Raw genomic sequence first — 20000 nt, 5'->3', positions numbered from 1 at the left:
GGAGTCACGCACACACACACACACTCGCTCTCATTGACCTGGCTAGGTTGGCGAGACCGCTGAGGGAGAAGTGCTTTTGTATCTTGTCTTATTTTAGGTTATTTATTGTCGCTGTCATAACAAAGCCGTACATCACGGTAACCTTGCTGCAGAAGGGAAATGCTCTCTGAACGTTTTCTGAAGGTTAATGTAACAGTTCTTGTTACGAGCAGCTGTGAATCATTCATATCGACCCATTCCTCATGAACTGTTCTCACTAACAGTGTAACGAATCACAACAGTCACAGTATTTTTGGTAGATACAGAATAATTCACAGTGGTTACTGCTAGGGATACACTGATCCATCTTTTTCTGTTCCGATACAGATACCGATACGAGAATTCTGCATATTGGCCGATACCTGATACCGTTGTTGAATTAATAAACTATATATCTTACCATCTGGGAGAGACTTAAGGCATCAGGATTGACGTAATTATTACTTTACTAACTTTGTAAAACAAACTATAAAAACACAAATAAAAATATATATTTATCACTGAAATATAAATATAATAACCGTGCAGGATTTCAGCACAGTGCTGTCTGGGCTCAGGACTTTTATTCTGAAATTCAAAGTCTGTGACACTAAAGCGGAGCGAGCAGCTCCTCCCTTCTTAATTCTCCTTATATGGAAGATGAGCTGTATTCCTTGCTGATAGCTGATGACTGGTCGAGGGCACCATGTGGGGTAGATAGGGGAGGCTTGCTGTTTGCTATGATGGGTGTATGATGTCTGTAGGTTACTCTGATCCTGAGTTATGAAGCCTAGAATACTGAAAAAAATGGATCAGTCCCTTGCATAAGACTAATTATCCGATACCCGATCCAGCTAATTTTGTTAGTATCGGGACCGATATCCGATCCAAGTATCGAATCTGTGCATCTTTAGGTGCTGCACTGTTTATAGTAGAGACTAAACAATTCATAGTGGTTACTGCACTGTTTGTAGTAGAGACTGAACAATTCATAGTGGTTACTGCACTGTTTATAGTAGGGACTGAAAAAGTCAATGGTTACTGCACTGTTTATAGTAGGGACTGAACAATTCATAGTGGTTACTGCACTGTTTATAGTAGATACTGAACAATTCATAGTGGTTACTGCACTGTTTGTAGTAGGGACTGAACAATTCATAGTGGTTACTGCACTGTTTATAGTAGGGACCGAAAAAGTCATAGTGGTTACTGCACTGTTTATAGTAGAGACTGAACAATTCATAGTGGTTACTGCACTGTTTGTAGTAGGTACTGAACAATTCATAGTGGTTACTGCACTGTTTATAGTAGAGACTGAACAATTCATAGTGGTTACTGCACTGTTTGTAGTAGGGACTGAACAATTCATAGTGGTTGCTGCACTGTTTATAGTAGGGACTGAACAATTCATAGTGGTTCTTGCACTGTTTATAGTAGGGACCGAAAAACTATTGGTTCATAGTGATTCATAGTGGATGTTACAAATTTATAGTATGATACTAAACCATTCATAGTGGTTATGGAACTATTTGTAGTATTAACTAATGATTGATAGTGGATATTACACAATTCATAGTGGTTACTAGAATATTTGTAGTAGATGCTGAATTATTAATAGTAGATGATAAAGAATTCATGAAGAGGCTGAATAATTTATACCGGTTACTGAACTATTTATAGTAGAAATGATTCTCAGTGCACATTGAATAATTCATAGCGGTTAAGGTTATTTTTGTGGTGATTAATAAGAGATTTGTCCTTCAGCAGAAACTGACTGAACTTAATGGATTAGATAAACCAGGTATTGGATGAAAACTGTTCGAAGGCTGATTTTCTGGGTGATGTTAGGATTGTAGCTGGATGTGAATTCATAGTCAATGGATTCAGCTGCTGAGGATTCACATCAGTGCAGTGATTTAGGGAATGACTCCTCGCTCCTCTTCTCACCACTGATCTGAAAGGTTTTTTTTCCCCGAATTTTGCCCGACAGCTAAAATTCAGCAATCCAGACAGTTTTTTCTCCTTTTTTTTAACTGTTTTCACGACAGAGAGATGAATGAACAGAGAGAGAGAGAGAGAGAGAGAGAGAGAGCGAGCAAAAAAAGACTCTGTTGAGCCTAAATTAATTCCCAAATTAATTGCAGGCGGACTTCAGAGGGATAAAAGCTAAAATCCTGACTCTAAAGCCATGAGCTCTCAGTCTGTACACTCCTACAAACGCTCCTACAGCCCCGTCTGTAATGCGCACTCTGAGCTCGGCCTGTATTCCCAACAAAATAGGAGAAAAATCCCCAAAACCGTGCGCTTACCATGACTCAGTGGCCTAGATGTGGTCTCTCTCTCTCTCTCTCTCTCTCTCTCAATTCAGTTCAATTCCATTTCATTTCTATAGACTTTTCTATGGAGCCTCAGCTCGAGTGGAAGAAACCTTAAGGGAGACCCGGACTCAGAAGGGGAACCCGTCCTCCTCAGCTCGGCACTGGATCATAATAATAAATCAACACAGGAAGAAAAACACCAATAAAACCAAACTGAATTAAGAAAGAAAAAATAGTAAATGTGGCATTAAGCCAAACAAGATGAATCCCCCCCCCCCTCTCTCTCTCTCTCTCTACCATTTGTGTATCAGTATGTATAGAACTCCACCTCACACACATTTAATATCATTAAAAAATGTTATTGCTCAGTGCTGCTCGTAAACACCTGTGTGTATATTTGGTGTTTTAAGGTTCGTTCCTCAGCCGTTTGTAGTCAGTCCTGTGAAATTCAGTCCCTAGTGAGAATAGTGTGTGCATATGACTGTGTGTGTGTGTGTGTGTGTGTGTGTGTGTGTGAGAGAGAGAGAGAGAGAGAGATTAGACGTATGCCTCTATCTCTTTCAGTTTCTTTTTGTTTAGTAATAAAAATATATTTCTAAATATTTAAATATTTTCGAGCCCATTCATGTTTTAATAGGGTGGGATTGGCATTTATATTTAGCTGTTTATGATCAATGTATGGACATTCTGTCTCTCTGTTTCCTAGTACTTGATCATGTTTAGCGTTTCAGAATGTGTGTGTGTGTGTCTGTGTGTGTGTCTGTGTGTGTGTGTGCGGGCTCAGAGCTAGGGTGTTTGTAAGTAATGACTTCAGCACGGCCAGCAGAAAATTACAGCATCTGAATCAACTGCACTCACACTCCACTGAGTGGAAAAGGAGGGGTGTGTGTGTGTGTGTGTGTGTGTGTGTGTGTGTGTGTGTGTGTGTGTGTGTGTGAGTGTAAGAGAGTGACAGAGAGAGAGAGAGAGAGAGAGAGAGAGAGATGTAACGCATAGCCGATTCTGAACACAATTCATAATAGATATTGAAAAATTCATAGCGGATTCTGAACACTTCACACAAACACACTCACATGGAACCACTGTTGGTTCCATTGAGAACCATGTTTCTGAAGACGTGTGTAAAATTGGAGTTGGTAACACATGACTCACATCATCATCATCATCATCATCATCATAAATAAGTTGTTTTTTGTGTGTTTGTGGAACCAACCTTTTTTTTTCTTTGCCATTGCTTGAGTCGTAAAGCTGTGTGTGTGTGTGTGTGTGTTTGTTTGTGTGTGTGTGTGTGTGTGTGTGTGTGCGCACAGTTGCACTTCCTCTTTTCTCTCAGGCTGTGGTGTTTTAATTCTGCTGCTTTAGAGCCTAAATATTTGATGGTGTAAAAAGCCGCTGATGTGTGTAGTGTGCCAGGACAGGGGGCAGCTTTGTGTGTGTGTGTGTGTGTGTGTGTGTGTGTGTGTGAGAAAGAGAGAGAGAGAGAGATATACTGCCGCATGCTGTCATTAAATCTCTTTGCTATCTCTGATTGGAAAATCCTGTTGGGCTTAGAGAAGCTCCTCGTTTTATTTGAAGCATGAGGAGTGTGTGAGAGAGAGAGTGTGTGTGTGTGTGTGTGTGTGTGCTGCTAAATGAGTTAGTGTGTGAATGTGCATTGTTATGGTAGGGTGTTCTGATATGTATGTATGTGTGTGGTTGATTGAGAATCTTGAGTGACTTCCTGTGTGTGTGTGTGTGTGTGTGTGTGTGTGTGTGTGTGTGTGTGTGTGTGTGTGTGTGTGTGGGTGGGGGGGCTGTTCTGTCATGCTTCCTGTGTTGAGAACAGCAAAGTGTATTTTACACTCCTCTACAGTCTTAGATAAAGCTCTTTCACCTCCTGCAGAGACAAATGACACACACACATATACACACACACACTCACACATACACACACAGACTCACGTGTGTACGTGTGAATGTTTAGTCTTGCTTTATTTATTTATTTATTTATTTATTTATTGGTCATAAGGGTCTCCTCCTTGCCCACCTCCCATGACTATCAGCTGTGTGTGGTCTCTTTCTGGTGGTAGATGCTGTACTTGGACATTGCCTGTGATGTAGGAGCTGCCTGTAGATCCAGTGATGAGATTTTAGGATGGTGTAGGATGGTTCTTCACTCATCTTGAGGTTCTGCTCTTTGGCTGAACTTGCTAGGCTGGTCTGATCTGGCCATGTTGTTCTAAATGTTCCTCACTTGTAGATGATGATTTAGTGGACAGACAGTGGGACGGCTGATTTCTAACTGTTCTGAGATCTTCTCAAAACCCTTCCCAGACTCCTCTACAACATCTCCACCCTTCTTTCTGAAGGCCTCAGAGAGCTCTCTGGATCTGGCCATGGTGATCTTCTTCTTCACCACTCACTTCAACCATCAAGAGCAGACCAGACTAAACGTCTGAGGTTTAAATAAGACAGACAGGAAAATTATATAATAATAATAATAATAATAATAATATAATAATAATATAATAATTTTAATATTCTATTAATTCTATTTTATAAACAATGATTAAATACGTTTCCTCAGACGTGTGTGTTTAGTTAGATTACCTCAGTGTCTCAGTGTTGACCACATGAAGGTCAAAGGTCTAGAGGTTTAAATATGTTAAAAAAAGCCAGAAGGTTTAATGAGGTGTCACCATTTTGTGTGTGTGTGTGTGTGTGTGTGTATGTATGTTCAGCCTCAGAAGCCACTTTCACGATCATCTCTTACAACTAGGGCAGAAGGACCAGCTTGTGACGAGGGGCCTGGATTAAAAAAAGAGAAAACCCCTGACCACGCTGATCCAGGCCTGAAGCCTTTACATAATCTGACCCCCACCCTTCACACCACGCCTCTCCACCCTTTTCTAATGTCTTCTAAAGTTAGAAACTAGAGTTCACAGGTTTGAGAATCACAATACGCAGGTCACCATCTCCTTTCCACTGCTGTAATTTCACCAAGGCCATGTTAATAAGCTCTTACCTGTTAATGACCCTTCCTCAGCACCTGTCCTGAACACAATTCATAATAGATATTGAAAAATTGAAAAGCGGATTCTGAACACAGTTCATAGCGGATTCTGAACACAGTTCATAGCGGATTCTGAACACAGTTCATAATAGATATTGAAATATTCATAGCAGATTCTGAAAAATTCATAGCGGATTCTGAACACAGTTCATAGCGGATTCTGAACACAGTTCATAGCGGATTCTGAACACAGTTCATAATAGATATTGAAATATTCATAGCAGATTCTGAAAAATTCATAGCGGATCCTGAAAACAGTTCATAGCGGATCCTGAACACAGTTCATAGCGGATCCTGAACACAGTTCATAGCGGATTCTGAACACAGTTCATAGTGGATTCTGAAAAGTTCATAGCAGATTCTGAAAAATTCATAGCGGATTCTGAACACAGTTCATAGCGGATCCTGAACACAGTTCATAATAGATATTGAAAAATTCATAGCAGATTCTGAAAAATTCATAATAGATTGAGGTGCCAAAATTGTCCTGCTTTTTTTGTCCATCTTTAGGCATGTTGCCAATAGGTTCGTGTTGGTTTGTCTGCTCCAGAGGGTCTTATTGTTTTGACAGTACTTCTACTACAGGGACTAGACAAGCTGTGTGTGTATGTGTGCATTTTCACGTATGTGTCTGCAATGAGTGCAACTTCAAGAATGCGCTGAATGCGTTCATTAGAGGGGGTGTCCACAAACATTTGGACACGTAGTGTATTTTGGAGTTCTCGTAGTGAGAGATTAGCATGTGTGCATCAGCACTGTCCCGTAGCAGCATGGCCTCTAGGCTTGGGCTCCTAATCAGTGCATATCCGATCGATGCTGTGTAATTTCGTTCAGTGCGCAGCCGTCGGCCTGCTGATCAATCGGTGGCAGTAAAGGTCAGTAGTGAGGTGAAGTGAGGTAGTACAGGAAGCCTAGTCCATCTGTTTCTCTGCAGACTCTGAAGAACAGGGTGAAAGGAGGCTCATAACAAAGGTCAGGACCCCACAGGACTGACCACCACAGAGCAGACTGTAGTATTTTTGCGTGTGTGGTCATTCTCAGCACTGCAGTGACACTGACTGACCTGATGGTGGCGTTTCCTTTGTGGGTGGTCCAATCACAGCACAACTACTTATTTAAATACACTGTGTGTCATATGTATTTGGACACCCCTTCTAATGAATGCATTCAGTTACTTTAGGTGGCCCCCATTGTTGACACACAGCTTGTCTAGCCCCTGTAGAGAAATACTGCCAATAGAATAGGACTCTCTGGAGTAGATAAACATGAGTCTATTGGCACCATGCTGCCAGGCATGGTCTATAGAGGGGTATAAAGCCCCCCAGCAACATTTAAGCTGTGGAGCAGTGGAAGAACTTTGTTCTCTGACTTCCCAGATGACCTCTTGGTCGCTGAAATCCTCACAGCTGTGCTCCTCCAAAATACTAGAAAGCCTTCTTGCATGGACAAAGTTACTCCAACAAAAGCAGGATGTGCAGGTGTCCCAATACTTTTGTCCATATAGTGTACTTTTGACTTAAAAAGGTGCATGTTCAGCGTAAATGATTCGGTGATTCAGTGATTCATGTTCAGTGAGTCGACACAATCTGTGGTTCGCGTTGTCAGTGTATAGCGGAGATGCTAGGCTAAGGTTGCTAAGAAACACTGGATTTAGATAGTCATCAGTTTCTTTTTGCTGCAAATGAGGTCGTTATTATTAATATTATTATTATATTATTATTATTTCTTTAATTGCCCCTTTGATAATGACCGTACCCTGGTTGCAGGCGATTGCAGTGTAGTGACACGCTGACTGTGCAGACCAGTCAGGTTTACTGAGACACTCCTGTGCCTGATGCCCTACATTACACAACTCACTGTAGCCATCTGTGCACCGGCCATCATTACACTGGGCGCTACAGTCGGGCTTTTCCGTGTGTGTGTGTGTGTGTGTGTGTGAGTGGGAGAAAATACCAGAGTTCACCCCAGGGCAATTGCTGACCTTGTATGTAGTGTAGTTTTACTGGAATGTGAGACTTTATTGCACCATATTTATCATTTTATGGCATTTTATGGCATTTTTATGGCAATTATAGTGATGCACTGTTACTACTTATTCATTTACATTTAAGGCATTTAGCAGATGCTTTTATCCAGAGCGACCTCTAAGATCCTCTAAGTTTAGACTCTACTAAACACAAGTCAATCAGGAGACCATAATACTCTTCTCTTCGCCTGAGTACTCTCAGAGAAGGAGGGTCTTCAGTCTGGGTTTGAGGACAGCGAGCGCTGGACTCTGCTGTTTGGACACCCAGAGAAGCTCGTTCCACCACTTCAGTGCAGGACAGAAAAAAGTCTGGACGCTCGCCTTCCATGGATCTTAAAGGATGGCGGGTCGAGCCGAGCCGTACTTGAAGCTGGATCGAATTTTGACCAGTACCATCATGTACGAAGGGGCTGGCCCCTGGATGATGACTGTATCCTTGGAACATGGACCCTACAGCCATTCATAGGCCTAGACCTCAGTGACACAGCACACAAGCTCTAAACCTTCAAGGCCAAAAACTAGGGATGCACCGATACCCCTTTTTCCTTTCAGATACCAGATTTTCAAGTCTTTTCAGATACCGCGTTCCGATACCAGTACCAGCTCTGACTTAAATTCTGGAAAGACGGCTATAAATCCTGATCTTCATAGTGTTCCACTTCTTATAAGTCTTATTTTTCCCAAATATGATCTAATAAGCTTGGAAAAACAACAGTTACAGGTTGAGAAACTGCACATTTGGAAAGTTTCAGAGCTTTGAGAAGATAAAAATGGCCACAATGCAGAAACTCATGCAGGTAGGGGAGCATAATCTGGCTAAGCTTCACCAAACAGTTTAGCTTCTGCAGCAAATTTCACATTCAGGTTCCCGTATTGGTGTAAAAAGCTACCAAACTTCAGCAGGTTTCTTTTAAACAAGCTGCTAAAACATAACTTTTGGTTTCAGGAAAAAAATGTAAAAATAAAAGTGCATTAAAAGTCTGTTTAATGGTCAGAATGTCTATTTATGGCGGGCTTTTACTGGTTGTTTTTTAAACTATAGGTTTCATGAAGTCAAATGAAGCAAATAAAAATGTTAAAAAATAATATAATAATAATATATTATTATTTATAATAAAAATAATTCATAATAAAAATAATTAAAAAAAATAGTAGGGTGTCAGTTAGCTTCATGGTATCTGTGCTCTGTATTGCCGGTACCAATATTGTGTTAATGGTCAGAACGTCTATTTATGGCGGGCTTTTACTGGTTGTTTTTTAAACGATAGGTTTCATGAAGTCAAATGAAGCAAATAAAAATGTTAAAAATAATATAATAATAATATATTATTATTTATAATAAAAATAATTCATAATAAAAAAAATAGTAGGGTGTCAGTTAGCTTCATGGTATCTGTGCTCTGTATTGCCAGTACTAATATTGTGTGTAAGTGCCAGCATCAGCACCGATACCAATACGGTATCAGTATCGCTGCAGCACTAGTGAAGACTGCATCCTGTGTGACGGGGCTGTGTTGTATTGACTGGATGCAGGTGAACGAGAGGGCAGGTGAACAGAAGAAGGCTCTCTCGCTCGATGTTGTGCTGAAGTCTCTCACAGACACACACATACACACACACATGGCCTATGCTAATGCTGTTTGTGTATTAATTTGTGGAGTAGAAATCTGGGCTAGTGCTGAGCCTGGGGCTGCTGGGAGCCTTGGTTTTTCCCGCTCTCGTGAAAAAAGGAGCCGCTGATGGCTCGTAGCACGCGCTGACACACTCGCACACTCGCGCTCAAACAACACAGACGTGTTGACGCATCCGGAGCTTCATTTAACGCTGTCGCTCAAGTGCTGTCCCACCAGGGGATCGCCTTGGGAATACTCGCTTTCTCCCACTGCTTCTCACTGCAGGAGCGCTCGTGTGTTTTTAGCAGAGTGCGTAGTATCCCTGGGCAACGAACGTGTTTGTCAACGAAGCAGTGTTGGCTTTCTTGCTTGGTTTAATTACAGTTAAAACTGTGGATGTTTCTGCAAAAGAAAGTTTGGATCGTCAGTCTAGTGCGTCTCTATGCAAGTTTGTATACAACCGTAGGAAAAGGTTGTACACGCCAAGCGTAGTTGCAGTGACCCCTTTTCGCCTGTGGTGGTCCAAATCCCTGCGGCGTTTGTTCCGAGACCTCCTGCTGACTGCGATTTATCCTAGTCTGGGGAGGTTTAATAGCAAACAAAGTGGTGATCAGGACCAGTCGGAATCCCGAAGAAGAGGTCTCCGACTAAACAAGGCAGTGATCACCAAGTGTGGCCAGGGGAAGGTTTCTCTAGGTTTCCAACAAATAAGGTGGGGATCCAGACTATTCGCCCTGAGTGTGAGGTATCTGGACAAGTCACTGTCAGGGGGAAGTCTAAGAATTGGTGAGCTGCGTCCATTGCAGTCAGGGAAAGGTTTGTGAACAAATAAGGTGGGGAGTATTCGCCCCGAGTGTGAGGTCTCAAAACCAATTACCACAGTCAAGAGAAGCTCTCAGAACAATCAAGGGGATCTGGACAAGTCACAGTCAGAGGGAAGTCTTGGAAGTGGTGATCAGGACAAGTTGGAGTCAGGGGAAGGTCTCTGAACAAATACGTTGAGGATCCAGACCATTCACTGTAAGGGGAAGGTCCCAAAACAAGCAAGGTAGTGATTAGGACCAATAACAGTTAAGGGACGGTGTCTGAAAAAACAAGAAGAGGGAGGCCTCCAAAGAAAGAAAGTGGTATTTAGAAGCGGTCCTGGGGAAGGTATCTGAACAAATAATTCTCCCTAAGTGGGAGATCTCAGAACAAACAAGGTGGGGATCTGGGCCACCCCAGAATGATCAGGTGATCGGCACCAATTGCAGTCAAGGGAGATCTCAGGACAGCTAAGGCTATGATCTGGACCGATTGCAGTCAGAGGAAGGTCTCAGAACAATCAAGGTAGGGATCTGGACAAGTCACAGTCAGGGGAGGTATCGGAAGTGGTGATCAGGACCAGTTAGAGTCAGGGGAAGGTCTCTGAACAAATACGTTGAGGATCCAGACCATTCACTGTGATGGGAAGGTCCCAGAACAAGCAAGGGAGTGATCAGGACCAATAACAATTGAGGGAAGGTGTCCAAATGAGGAAGAGGGAGGCCTCCAAAGAAAGAAAGTGGTAATCAGAACTGGTCCCGGTCATAGGACACTGTGAGGGGGACGTCTCAAAACGGGATCTGGACAAGTCACAGTCAGAGACAAGTCTCGGAGTTGGTGATCAGCACCAGTTGCAGTCAGGGGGAAGGTTTCTGAACAAATAAGGGGAGATCCGGACCATTTGCCATGAGGTCGAGATCTCAGAACAACTAAGGCTATGATTGGGACCAATTGCAGTCAGGGGAAGGTCTCAGAACACACAAGGTGGTGATCTGGGCTGCCCCAGTAGTTTCTTACAAAAGTGGACAACGCTGGGTGTAGAGTCATTTTAAGGGTGGTTCCAAACCACAGGGAACGTTCAGTTGGACTATCTGGGGGCGGGGGATAGCGAACAATGGATTTTCACTTGACAAGTTGGGATCTTCGGATCAGTAGCAGTCGGGGGAGGACTGAGAACAAACCAGCCAGAGATTGGGACCAGTCCCAGTCGAATCAGCTAGTCAAACCAGTTAATATTACTCAGTAGAGGCCTTGGACAACTATGGATAACTACATATTAATAATGTGGAACTGTGGAAAGGGAGGTGGCACAGCAGGTGGTTGTGGGTTCGATTCTCCTTCAGGTCACAGCCTGTGAGGAGTTTGGTGGTGTGTTCTCCTGTGTTTTGCAAGGGTTTCCTTTCAGGTACTCAGGTGTCAGGTGTGTAAGTGAATGGGTGTGATGTGTGGTACCTTGGCATCCTGTCCAGGGGGCATTCCTGCCTTGTACCCCGTGATTCCCGATAGGACCCTGACCAGTTAGGAATGTTAGGAATCTGTAGCGATGAGATCCTAGGCCATATTGCTCAGCTCTAGAAGGTAGTGCCAAACGGAGCAGGCCCCAGGGCCGGGAGGCCCTGTGGCGTCAGTATCAGCATCCTGCTACCCTGCTCAAATCCTTCCTCCACTCAGCCATCTCAAATAACTGGCAGCCGCTGCAGCCCGCTACAGCTCAGTGCCTTTGACCTATATTACGATATTAATTTCTCTCTTCTGCTCCCTTTCCCCCTCGTTCTGTGTCTTCCCTCTGACTCTCTCTCTTCCTCTCTGTCTCCCACTGCCCCTCTGTCTCTCTCTCCCGGGTGTTCGGGATGGGTTTTTTAGGGTTGTGGGATGCAGATGTAGCCCGATGCTCTAAATGGAAGTGCGCTCGGCTTTACATGCTGTTTAATGACGGCGCTCTGTAATGAAAGTGGGGCAGAGAGAGAACACACACACACACACACACACACACACACATGTGTGCATTAGTTGTGGGTTCACTGGGAGCTATTGGAGTGTGTGCTGGATGTCCCTGTATGTCGGAATGGCTCTTATTGCTGGAGTCTGCTGGTTGTAATTGATACCGAAGACTATCTGCAGGTCTGCAGGTCTGCCTCGGGTTGTGTGGTCCCTTGTGTCTGTCTGTTGTCCTTGTCTCTCACACTTGCCCTTTGACCCAGGAGTCAGAAGCTAGAGTCGAAATACTGAAGAAAGTTGACCTGGCAGGTTGGCTGCTCGAGAACCAGTATCCAGACGGCCTGGGAAGGTACTGCTCACATTGTGGCCATCAGTTATTTTAAGCTTGATGGTTGGTGCCAGAAGGCCTGGTTTGAGTATTTGTAGAACTGATGACCTCCTGGGGTTTTCAGCGGTACAGCAGTCTCTGGAGTTTACTCAGAATCGGGATCCTTGGATGGGAGTCCCGGACAGCAATCTCTGTGCCAATCAGTCAGTAGCTTGGTAGCCAGTGTAGACTTCTTCAAGCGTGTTGAGCTGTCCAGTGACGTCCATGTACCAGAAGAAGCATGTGCTAGCTTGCTAGCACAAATTCCTAGTGGCTAGGAATGGGTTATAGATCCAAATTGGGTGTTCCCAGCATGCAGTGGCCAGAAGCCAGTCTGAGAAGTTCTCTGGGGAACGACACTTTGTAAACTGCGGACAGGGTCATGTGCACCTGAGGCACATTATTGCAATGCTCACAACTTATAGGACACTAGGGTCCCAGATACAGATACTACGGGACACCTTCAGAGGTCTTGGGAAGGTCATGCCTCGATGGGTCAGATCTGTTGTGGCAGCACGAGTGGGACACAATATTAGGCATGTGGTCTTGCCTGGTTATGCCTGATGCCTGGTGTATACTACCCTAAGATACTCTAAGTCAATGTAAAACTTAAAAACTGACATGGACAAAAGTATTGGGACGCCTGCTCATTAATGGGTTTTCTGAAATCAAGGCTATTAATAAAGGTTGAGCCTTATTTTGGTGGAGTAACGGTCTAGATTTTGGAGGTCCAGTGCTGGGGATCATTATCCCCCTCTTGCCAACACCCGTATTGATGGGTGTTCATATTGATCTGCTCCAGAAAGGCCTATTCTGTTGGCGAGCCTGATTCCTGATTGTACAGGAGCTAGACCAGCATTTTGGACTTTTGGATTATTGATTGCTTTCCCATAATGCACTATTGAAAAAGCATTGGCTTTCCAGTGTATCGTGCAACACAGTATTTCAGACCTCCTTCATACCAGAGCGTAGCAAACAGCATGTAGGCGCTTCTACAGTTGATTCCTCTAGCCAGCCGACCACGCCACTCCTGCTGTGTGGTGTTGAGATGAGATGCAGTTACCCTCACTTCTTATCTTATCTTCCAGAAAAAGGGCCGCTGGCTCGGGCCCTTACGCCACAGATATGTTCCTGTTTGTGAATGTCGAACTGTCAAGCACACACACATGAATGGGTCCCAGGAAAGGAGCTTGTGTGGCTCCATACTGCATTTAGCCCAGTCCTGCCGCCGCCGCTGCCGCCTTGCTAGGACATCCGCTCACTACTGTAGGCCTTTCGCGTCCTGCAGGGGGGACGGGGTGCTCTGGTTAGTGGTGTGAACGTGGTGACTGTTATGTAAGGTGACAGGACCAAAGCAATGATGCTGTTAGCCTAGCAGAATTCTTTCACCATCCTATTAGAACATACACTCTTACAAATATTAAGGGGTCAGTTGGCATTGAGGAACCAGCTTCGGCCTCCAGTGGCCGTCCAATGGCCGTCCAGAGGCCGTCCAATGGTTGTTTTACTTTGAAGAACCAGAATGGGAACGACATTCTTCTAATGTGGTTTGATACAAATTTGAATTATTAGGCCTATCCAATATTTCTAAGCCAAGAACCGTTTAGGAGCCTTTATTTTTAAGGGTACACTTGACTTTAATATTCAGAGGTATTTGGAGAACGTGATTGGCTGGATCCAGGTTGAAATCCTGGACGAAGGTTGAACCTTTACAACCAAATTGTTTAGTCCCAAGCATTAAATTCAATAAATAAATTCTGGACTATTGCCAGTTGCTGGTGCATCCCTATTTTTAATATAGATTATAGAAACAACAGGGCCTAGAATAGAACCCTGGGCAACACCCTAAGAACTCCCCAATGGAGAAGACTTGAAACTGTCAGATTGAAGTAAAACCACAAGCTGCTTTACAGCTCAAACGCTTCCACTCTTTCACAGAAATGAACGGTAAATAGTTTTCTGCGTTCGTTATTTTATCGTAATATTGTATCGTAATTATTTATCGGAAAGAAATCACAGATGTGAACGCGATGATGTTATTGCTGACTTATAGATTACTGAACTGAGTTTGAGAAAGTGTTTACCAATGAAGTCTTGAAGGTTTGAAGGGTGTTGGGTCACAGTGGTTTGGGACTACAAATGGCTGTAGGGTCCATGTTCCCTGGGCTCTTGAGAAGGATGCACAGTCCTGAACTTTTTTTTTTTTTATAAGGGCTGAAACATTTTTTTTTCTAGGGTCAAGTATGTGTCTGTACGTCCATAGGAGACCAAGTTGCCTACTGGACTTAATATGAGAGAATTGGGTTGATATTCTGGAAGCCGTTTGGGCCGGTGCCTTTTCAATACACACCATCCATGATTTCTAGGAACGAGGAAATAAGGAAACATTGCTTGAAGCAGTGTCTACTGTAGACCCTTTTTAAATTTTTGTTTAGTGATGAACTTCGAATCATACACAGCCCTTTGAATAAACATGATAAACAGTTTTGACAAAAGTATTGGGACGCTTGCTCATTCACTGTTTCTTCTAAAATCAAGAGTATTAAAAGAGTCTGTCATTGCTAGGATTGCAAAGGTGTGGAAAATTTCCAGTAAATTACTGATATGTTTCCACGGGAACTTTGGAAATATTCCAAAATGGCTAGCATAGGCTAGCTATCTGTATGTATTCATTATTATTTATTAACACCAAATTAAGTGTGTTTTCCCACAAGCTAGTGGTGAGTGTCAGGTTTCTAGAAATCATCTGGACATGTGCTGTACATGGGATGGAGGAATGAACAGTGAATGCAGGGGGTGTGGTCTTCTCAGTAGCCCAGTATCATATCTAATTATTTTAGCAAAGATCATGCTTCAGTAGATTTTTTACCATCTATTATATATATGTTATTATATATTATAAGTTTCTCACCTTTAGCTTTAAATATTCCCATTTTATTGTCATTAATTCCAGTTCATTCCCATGGTAAATTTCCCAACTTTAAAAATTCCCACAATATTGAAACTCTAATCTTTGCCATCAGCAGCCGGAGCCTGAGAGAGCACTGTTGACCATGCTCTCTCTGGTTAGGTAGATGGTGCCCTCTCACCATACAGGCGTTGCATCAGAGCTGGGGGTCCGGCACATTCCTCCAAGCTCATTGGCTGCCTAGTAATGCTGGCTTCACCTGTGTTGGAGAAGGCATGTGCTTGTCCTCCCCTCCTCCTAGTGCAAGCTAAACTTAAGGAGAACATTGGAGAGTGTATCCTCCATCTCTACTGTCCAGGAAAGAAGGCTCTCTACTAGAATTTGGAGGAGCATTGCTGATAGAATTTGATTGCATTCAGCGGCTAGAGCATTAGTGAGGTCACTGCATCCCAGACCAACTCCACCAACTCAGTACCCAAAAGTACTGGATGGAGCACCATCATCCATCATTCCAGAGAACACAGTTCCTCCACTGCTCCACAGCTCCTCAATGCTAGGGGGCTTTATACCCCTCTATAGCCCACGCCTGGCGTTAGGCAGCATGGTGCCAATAGGTTCATGTTTATGAGCTCCATAGAGTCCTATTCTATTGGCAGTACTTTACTCTACAGGGACTAGACAAGCTGTGTGTGTGTCAGCAATGGGTGCAACTTGAAGTAGCTGAATGCATTAATTAGAAGGGGTGTTCACAAACATTTGGACAGATGGTGTGCGTGTTTGTGTATTACTGTTGCATTTGACCCTGAGCTTTTTCCCAGGTAGTTCTGCTGCCATTTCTGTGTTAACAGGGCTGACCCAGGGTCAGTTCCTGACCTAATTATAGCCAAATTTCCACTGTTGCAGCAAACAGTCCAGAACCAATGGCTTCTGTCGGTCAGGCTGCGGTTCTGTGGCTAATAATTACATGAGGGGTTTCCGAGAGCGTGTGGAGAGCGAGGAGACCTGCTGAACGTTCTGGATGGTGGATGTATGGGAGCTAACTGCTAATGCGTGAACTGTTCTGGTATCAGTTATTACTCTTCTCTACATGATGATGATGGTGATTATGATGATAATGTGATTCCGGCTGGTTCTGTGGGATGGGAATAGGGCCTCTGATGTTTTTCCACGCGAGGCGCTTTTGGAGCGTTTGATGTCGAAGCGATGAATCATTCAAGGAACTCACAAACACGACACAATACACTCATCTCCTTTCCAGCCTGCTCCTTATTCACCCTGCCCTGTTCAAGCCAACAGGAGCTGAGAAGAGAGGATGGAAAAAGGAGGAGAGAATAGAAGAAAGGAGATGAGAGGAGAAGTGAGGAGAAGATGGAGAAGTTGTTGTGAAAATAAAGAAAACTGGAGGAGAGTAAATAATAGGAAGCAGAAGGGAGGGGAGGAGGTGAAAGAGGAGATGAGGAGAGTAGGGAGAAGAAGGATGGAGGAGAGAAGGGAAAAAAGGAGATGAGGAGAGTATGGAGGAGAAGAATAAGGGGATGTCGGGAGGAGTGGGGGAAAAAAGGAGGAACAAAAGTAAGAAGGAAGCAGAAGAGAGACAATAGATGTGAGGGGAGGAGAGGAGGTGAACGAGGAGATGAGGTGGGAGAAGAAATTAGCTGGAAGAGAGGAGAGTAAAGAGGAGTTGTTATGAAAGGACTGGAAAATGGAGGAGAGGAGTAAATATTAGGAAGCAGAAGAGAAGAGATGAGATGGGAGGGCAAGGGAGGAGGTGCTGGAGGAGATAAAAACATTGGAGAGTAGGGAGAAGAGTGTGTGGAGGAGAGGTATAGGAGTGGAAAAAAGAAATAAGAAGAAAGCAGAAGAGAGACAAGAGATGGGAGGAGAGAAGAGGAGGTGAAAGAGAAGATGACACCTTTGGAGAGTAGGGAGAATAAGAATGAAGGAGATGTGAGGAGAGAAGAGAAGGAGATGAGGGAGAAGTAGGAGTAGAGGAGATGTTAGAAAGGACTGAATAAAAGGAAAGGAATAGAAGAAGAGGAGATGAAGAGAGGAGAGTGTAGAGGAGTTGTTATGAAAGGACTGGAAAATGGAGGAGAAGAGTAAATATTAGGGAAGAGCGGAGAGGAGAGGAGGTGAAAGAGGAGAACATTGGAGAGTAGGGAGAAGAAGAATGAAGGAGATGTGAGGAAACTGAAAAGAGAAGGAAGCTGAAGAGAGACCAGAGATGAGAGGGGAAGAGGTGAAAGAGGAGATGAGAATAGGAGAGGAGACGAGAAAGAAGGAGGAATCGAGGAGATGTTAGAAAGGATTGAATAAAAAGAAAAGAGTAGAAAGATGAAGAAGAAGAGAAGAGGAGAAGAAAAGAGATGGAAGACGATGAGGTGAAGAGAGGAGAGTATAGAGGAGTTGTTATGAAAGGACTAGAAAATGGAGGAGAAGAGTCAATAATAGGGAGCAGAAGAGAGAATGGGAGATGGGAGGACAGGGGAGGAGGTGAAGGAAGATTGGAGAGTAGGGAGAAATAGGATGGAGGAGATAAGGTAAAAAGGAGATGAGGAAAGTATGGAGGAGAGGAATAGGAGTGGGGGAGAAAAAGGAGGAACAGAAATGAGAAGGAAGCAGAAGAGAGACAAGAGATTGGAGGAGAGGAGAGGAGGTGAACGAGGAGATGAGAATAGAGGAGCAGAAGAGAAGATGAAAGAGGAGATAGAGGGGAAGAGTGGAAAGAGGAGGAACACATGGGAGGAGAAATGAGCTGGAAGAGGGGAGAATAGGAGGAGAGGACTTGTTATGAAAGAGCTGGAAAATGGAGGAGAAGAGTAAATATTAGGAAGCAGAGGAGATGGGAGGGGAGGTGATGAGGTGAAAGAGGAGATGGGAACATTGGCGAGTGGGGAGAAGAATGGAGGAGATGTTAGGAGAGGAGTAAAAAGAGGTGGGAGGGGGTGAGAGGAGGTGGAAGAAGAGATGAGGATGGAGGAAAAGAATAGAGGAGAAGGAAGGGAAGAGAAGAAAGCAGGAGAGAGGAGATGAGGAGAGCAGGGAGGAGAGGAATAGAGGAGGTGTTGGGGAAAGGACTGGTGATCAGGAGAAAGCCGAGGAGAAGGAAGGAGATGAGAGGAGAGGAGAGGAGGTGACAGAGGAGATAAGGACATTGGAGAGTGGGGAGAAGAATAATGGAGGAGATGTTTGGAGAGGAGTAAAAAGAGGTGGGAGGGGGTGGGAGGAGGTGGAGGAGGAGATGAGGATGGAGGAAAAGAATAGAGGAGGTGTTGGGGAAAGGACTGGTGATCAGGAGAAAGCAGAAGAGAAGAAAGGAGATGAGAGGAGAGGAGAGGAGGTGACAGAGGAGATAAGGACATTGGAGAGTGGGGAGAAGAATAATGGAGGAGATGTTTGGAGAGGAGTAAAAAGAGGTGGGAGGGGGTGAGAGGAGGTGGAGGAGGAGATGAGGATGGAGGAAAAGAATAGAGGAGATGTTCGGAGAGGAGCAGGGAAGGCAGTAGGGGAGCACTGAGAATGGAGAATAGAGAGGACGGCACAGCTCTGGAGGAGATGAATAGGGGAGGAGATGGAGGAGATGGAGGAGAAGAGGGGAGGAGAGGAAAAGAGATTGTGGCCAAAAACAGACGGGGCATTTGTTTGGATTTGAATTCTGAAGGGAGTCCTCGACCCCCTTTCCAGGGAATAATCTGGCCCCTCCCACACAGATCTGACATATTTAAGTGTGTGTGTGTGTGTGTGTGTGTGTGTGTGTGTGTGAGGGTAAATCTGCTTGTCCGGAGACCAGGGCAGTTGCGTAAGCGTAGGATTAGTAGTTTTGGGCAGATTTCGGATTACATGATGCATTTTTGGGGGGGGGGGGGTGGGGGTGCTTACCTGTTCAGTGTGGTGTGACGGCAACATTGCTATTGGTCCGTCCATCATGACACTCTGACACATGGTGAAGGACGGCTGCCAGATTCCAAAATCCTGTCTCTACTGTCCAGGGAAGAAGGCTTTCTACTAGATTTTGGAGGAGGAGCATTGCTGTGAGGATTTGATTGCATTCAGCCACAAGAGCGAGGTCTTTAGCGAGGTCAGGATGTTGGATGATCACCAACACACTTCATCCCCAACTCACCCCCAACCAAGTATTAGATGGAGGTCCATCATCCATCATTCCAGAGAACACAGCTCTTCCACTGCTCCACAGCTCAGTGCTGGGGGGCTTCAAACCCCTCCACTAGGCCACGCCTGGCATTAGGCAGCATGGTGTCGATAGGTTCAGTCAGCTACATCTGCTCCAGAGTTTGAATAAATGTGGAGAAGCAGAATTACATGCAGGACAGTAGGTTGTGGGTTCGATATCCGGGCAAGCTGCCACTGTTGCGCCCTTGATCAAGGCCCTTGACCCTCTGTGCTCCCTGGGCTCTGCAGCGATGGCTGTCCACTGGTCCGGGTATGTGTGCTCACTGCACAGTATGATTAACTGATTGTCTCTCTCTCTCTCTCTCTCCAGGACTTTGCTTGTATCTGCTAGTGATGAATCAGAGGGTAGAGGAGTAGACAAACCACAGGTCCAATCTATCCACCACTCCACCACGTTTAAAGGTATGGGTGTGACGATTCACGCAGGTCACGATTTGGCTCACACCATTTTGCATGTATCAGAGGAGGGGACGCATGTCTTCACCCTCCCAGTGTCGGGAGTATTGCTAGTGCTAGGGGGAGCTACGAACCAGATTGGGAGAAAAAGGGAAAAATTAAGATAAATACCCTAGAAAAAAAGTTTGTGGACACCCCTTCTAATAAATGCACTCATTGCTGACCAAGATGTTTAAATGCCCACACACAGCTTGTCAAGTCCCTGTAGAGAAGGATACATGCTGCCTAATGCCTGCCGTGGGCTATAGAGGGATATAAAGCATGATGCCAATAGGTTCATGATGTTAATCTGCTCCAGAGAGTCCTATT

The 20000-nt window shown here is 44.4% G+C and overlaps 1 protein-coding gene across 3 annotated transcripts in view; it reads left to right on the top strand.

Moving 5' to 3' along the window:
• The window catches only part of taok3a (TAO kinase 3a), a 107046-nt gene that overhangs the window by 23105 nt on the left and 63941 nt on the right, over positions 1–20000 (top strand). For 2 of the 3 annotated variants that reach the window (XM_072664632.1, XM_072664633.1), the window contains exon 2: positions 19546–19637. The exons of the other annotated variant lie outside the window; for it this stretch is intronic. The gene's annotated coding sequence lies outside the window, so the exon portion shown is untranslated. The remainder of the gene's footprint in view (positions 1–19545; positions 19638–20000) is intronic. 3 annotated transcript variants of the gene reach the window in all.

Source organism: Salminus brasiliensis, chromosome 20, assembly GCF_030463535.1.
Source record: "Salminus brasiliensis chromosome 20, fSalBra1.hap2, whole genome shotgun sequence".
NCBI lineage: Eukaryota > Metazoa > Chordata > Actinopteri > Characiformes > Bryconidae > Salminus > Salminus brasiliensis.
This window is presented reverse-complemented; position numbering and strand designations above follow the sequence as displayed.